This window comes from Falco naumanni, chromosome 4 (assembly GCF_017639655.2).
Source record: "Falco naumanni isolate bFalNau1 chromosome 4, bFalNau1.pat, whole genome shotgun sequence".
NCBI classification, from domain to species: Eukaryota; Metazoa; Chordata; class Aves; order Falconiformes; family Falconidae; genus Falco; species Falco naumanni.
This window is the reverse complement of record NC_054057.1, coordinates 65,795,179-65,800,326: the sequence shown is the minus strand read 5'-3', so window position 1 is coordinate 65,800,326 and position 5,148 is coordinate 65,795,179.

Sequence of the window (5,148 nt, the reverse complement as noted above, 5' to 3'; positions counted from 1 at the left end):
GAGAAGCTTGGGGTTGGAGGGGGAGGCAAGGTCCCCTCCTCCCTCCACCACCTGGGGAAAACAAAACAAAAAAACCCATCCTCCAAAACTAACCGTCAACCAAAAAAAAAAAAAGAAAAAAAAAAAGAAAAAAAAAAAAGGACACTATTGAATTTATGCGGGTAAAATAGTACCATCTGTGTTCTAGCGCTATGGTTTCTTCGATTCACTTTACTTTGAGAGTGATCAGTTGTGTAACAGGAAGGCACCTTGTTGAAAAGAAGGAAAAATGGAAAAAAAAAAAGAAGTGTATGTGTTCACCAAAAAAAAAAAAACAACCCCCCAAAAGCACCCCAAAAAAAGAGGAAAGAAAGGACAAAAGAATGAAAAAAAAAACAACCCCAAAAAACAAACAACCCTGCACATGAAGCCCTGACCAGCCGTGGTCACCAGTGGGGTTAGAGGACACCTTTAACTAAAGAGCTCCTGGGGTAGGTGGGTGGCGGAGGGGTTGGGGGTGTCGGACTGGACACGGTCACACCAAACTAAACCAATTTATTGCTGGAAGGAGAGCGTGGGAGAGAGGGAAGGAGCAGGAAGGGGCAGGTGCCGCAGCGTATTTTGCCAATCACAACCCAAAAACTAATGGCAAAGCAAATCTCATCCCCCCAGGACCCCACTCCCCGCCACTAATTTTTTCCCCTAACGTTGTTTCTTCTTGTCTTGTCGTGACGTGGTGACGATGGTGGTGGACTCCTGAACCCCATCGAGTAGTATTCAAGGGCTGAAAAGCCAGGAAGGGGGCCTTGGTTTGGGAAGTGAAAAACACAGGAAAAAAAAAAAAAAAAAAGGGAAAAAAAGGAAAAGAAAGAAAAGAAAAAAATAAAAGGAAAAAAAAAAAGAGTAAATGCCACAGGCCCTCAAGGATGCAAAGACATTTCTAGTGAGAACCCGAGAATAAAGGCTACCTCACTTGAGTTTTCAATTTTTGTGATTTGAAAATCACGTCTGATACCAAAGATTTTGTTGCCTTGTCTGGTCTGTGCTGGAAACGCCACTTTCCCTGCTCCCCACAGAGGGGCCATCCGAGAGCCCCCCTACCCCGGCCGAGAGCCCCTCCCCCCCCCCCCCCCAGCCCCCCCCAGCCCCCCCAGATCCCTAGAGAGTGAGCGAGAAGGCAAGCGAGCGACTCCGGGATGGCAGTGTGGTAGATGAGTGCCTTTTTCTTGTACCAAAGGTGTGTGGCCATTTCTTTGCTCCTCTGCTTTGATCCTAAAGACTCACTGTTACCTCAGCTCTCCAAAGGCACGGATTTCGGCAACTCTTGTAGTCTTTGGGTGTTGGGATGAAGGAAAGAAACCCAACCCTTGTCCTAATTGAAGAGAAAGCATCCCCCCTGCCACTCGCTGCGGGAAAGGTGCTGGTTCCCCGACGTGTCCCCCCTCTCTCAGATGTCCCCATGGTCCCCCAGGTCCCTCCATCCATCCCCTCTTCCCCAGGAGCACTGACCTGGTGTTCAGGTCCCTTTGGGGCACCGTTCCCAGCGAAAGGCTTCACTCCGCATCCTTCCCCAGCCCAGCTTGGTGCTGGGACCCTGCAGAAGCCCCCCCGGGTGAAGATGTGGGTTTCATCACAGGGTGTTTCTTCCTCGCCCAGCTCAGCCTCGGGGCTTGGTTTCCCTCTTTGGTCATGCAGGGAGGGATGGTGGCATTTCTGTCTGGAAAGATGAAGGCAGGAGCAGTGGAACGTTCTCCAAACCCCTCCGTTAGGGAGTGGTTTGGAGTGTGGAACCTTCCAGCAGGAACCATTCCTAGAGTCCCCTGAAGGGGCATTTTTGGCTCACTGGGGGAGATGGGCACAGCCGGCTCTGCTCCGGGAGGACCACCGGCGAAGCTGCCCTCCCGTAGCGACTTTTCCGAACGCTTTGCTTAGGGAAACCTGCCCTTGAATCAAACCTACTGGCTTCAGGCTCTGGCTGAGGCGGCTCCTTTTGAGTTGGACCAAACTTGCCCAGGGCCAGCCCCCCTGGTGACAGCAAGCCCGTCCAGGACCCCCCCAGGGTCCTCAGGTGACCCCCCCAGGGTCCTCCATCCCATGGGCAACGTGACAGAGCAGGTCAGAGCATCCCCCACCCCCATCTCCCCCCCCTGCCACCCCTCCACGCCACTGCCTTGGCCAGATCTTGCCCCCCCCCGCCCCATGGCCATGCCACCCCACTTCTACCCGACACCCCCATGGCTTGTGATACCAAAGACGTTCTCTATGCAGGAGAAAGCCTTCTTTTCCACCCAGCACAGACCTTACAAGCCTTTGACAATGTTCTCTGAAATACCTCAAAATATTTAATGTATAGTTTATGTGATAAAAATAAAAAAAATTACTTAGCTAGTTTTTGGAATTTGTGACTTGAAGCTTTATACTGTTAAATTATAATTTTGCAGAAGACGGCATGTTCTTATTTCTTTGACGCGTTCAATGGGAGACATATTGAATGTTAAGGAAATGAAAGCTGGATAGTTTCACGATTTTAAAAAAAAAGAGAGAGAAAGAGAGAGAGAAAGAGAGAGAGAAAGATTAAAAAAAAGGACCCTTGGAGTTTACAGATTTCATATTTAAACAAGTCCTTTTAAAAAAAAAAAAAGAAAAAAAAGAAAAACTAATAATGATGACAATACCTTTGCGTTCAGATGTGTTACTTTTCTCTGAGTCATGTCGTACAAGAGTATTTATTATATGTGTTCTGTGTTCAAATGTAATTTAAAGAAGACAAAAAAAAAGAAAAAAAAAAAGACAAGATGAGAATTTGATTTATGCATGAAAAAAATATACTCTTTCTTGAAGTAATGTAATAATTATTCGGGGAGGGGTGGTCGGGTGGGAGCGGGAGGGGACAAACTGTGCTTTTTTTGTCCACGAGTTTTCAGTTGATGAGGACTTCTCTGCATGGATCACGTTTTTTTCCAACTCACGCAGCCACGGGAGAGTCGTCGTTTATCCCCTTGGTTTCTTTCTTTGCCTCTTTTCTTCCTTTCCTCACCCTGAAAATCCCACGGCAGCAATGCTCGGGGGTCCCCCGGGAAGGAGGGGGTCCTGTGCCCGGCAAACAGGGTAAGGGTATCCGGGGCATGGGACCCTGGCGTCCCCCCGCCGCCGTGGGGTCTGGCTCCTCGCTGTGCTTTGGGTTTGGATTTTTGTTGGATTTTCGTTGTTGTTGTTGTTGTTTTTTGGCTTTATCCAGCTCTGTGGGTCAAATCCCAAGTGCAGACCAGAGGAGAGACCATCAGCCTCCACAACCTGAGCCGGCAAAGCTGCGGGGCTTCTCGTGTGCTCTGAGACAAGGGAAACGACCCCCAGGCACCCCAAACCTCTCCCCCGGGGCTGAGACCGTTCCAGCTGATGCTCCCAAGTGCCCGTCACCCCTGGGGTGACCTCACAGACCTGCCACTGCCCTTGCACGGAACAAGGTGCTGATGATGGTGCCGCATCAACACCCAGCCGGACCCGGGGATGGACTGGAGCGACCTGTTTCTGAGGTTTTTCTCCCCAAGGATGTAGTTGGGGTCAGAGGTAGCACCCAGCACCCAGTGCCTGTCCCTGCCAGGCTTTCCCAGCCCTGTACCCGCTCGGGTTGGAGGGGGAAGAAGTGTCCAGCCGGTGGAAGAGGTCCTGGAGACCCCAGCCCACCAGCAGGTCTCAGGGGACTTCGGAAGGTCTCCCTGCCGGCCCTAGACAGCCAGGGACCTTTCTGCAAATGTCCAGAGAGCCCCCCCCCGAACAGGGCTGCATCCCCTGCTCCTTCCTCCCCCTGCTTCTCCTCTCCTTGCTTAAAGACAGGAGAGGAGCAGTAAGGGGTCACGTCTTTGGAGGTCAGGAAAGTGAGGGGGGCCGGGAGGCGGCAGCGGTACCTGCTGCTTTCTGCTCCCCTGCCCTTACCAGAGCATTTCCCTTAAAACACTGGTTCCTCAGCCTGCTCCAGCCTCTTCACCGCTCCATCCTTTGCCTCCCTCGCTGAAGGTGGCCCCAAAGCTTAGCCCACAGCAAGGAAAGAGGTCTCAGCTTCTTTGAGCCCCACCAAAGAGGCCCCCAAAAGCAAAGTACATTTTTTTTTTTCAGTCTGCATCTCTTGCCCAATGCACTGTCCCTGCAGCCTTCGCCGCCTTCATGGCCAGCACTGGGTGGTGGTGGGGGACATGGCTCAGTACCAGGTGGTGGAGGGGGACACTGGACCCACTGACCCAGGACCTGGGTTTTAGGCAGACGTGATGCTTATTCCTTCAGCACCGTTCATCTGCTCATCTGCTAACCCACCTTCCTGTCCTCTGGGGAGCTTTGCCTCACCCCCATGTTCCACCCATGAGACTTTTCCAGCATGAGAAGCTTTGGTGCTTGGAGGCCAGGACCTCATTTCCAACCACAAAGTCTTACCACACTTGGATGCAGCCCACAGTACCAAATCCTCGGACCTTACAGACACCAGCTGGTTTCCATCACAAACCCAGTGGCTCGGGAAGCCCCAGAGGAGCCAAGTGCCCTCCCCTGCCCTTCAGCCCCCCAGGACTTGCTGGACCATCCTGCCCCACACCAGACCCACCGTGCCTGCTGCCCACATCAACCAAAATGCCCTGAGGAGCAACTTGCCACGATACCAAAGATTTTTTTTTTCCCTGCAGGTAATGACAATCCGAGCTCTGTCCTAAAGACAATTCTCTCAACCAAGGTTGCCCCCGAAGGGCGTTTTTGTGCTGTGGGGAGCAGGGGCAAAACTGGGACCCCAGGGGCACCTCAGAGGGTGATGGGGATGTGGATAGTCAGAGGGTGAGAAACAGGAGGGGACCCAGGTTCTCCCACCAAGACCTGCTGGTTCAGCCTGGCCACTGCATTCTACTTCAAATGTGCAAGTTTTCAGGGATTTGGGTCATTTCATTGTGCCCCCCAGGCTCTCCGGTTCTGCCTTGGGTGGAAGGTTTCCACCGATGGCTTTTGTGCTTTGAAAACCCAGCGCTGGCAGCAGGACAGCGCTGTCCCTGTCCTGCCGGGCAAGCAGGAGGAACACAGGCTCCCCAGGATCCCTGACTGGGGTTTAGCCATTGTCACCCCACTATGGCACAGCCAGAGCCAAGCTTTTCCTTCGCTAATGGTGGCTCCATTGATGGGACATGGCCATGGAGC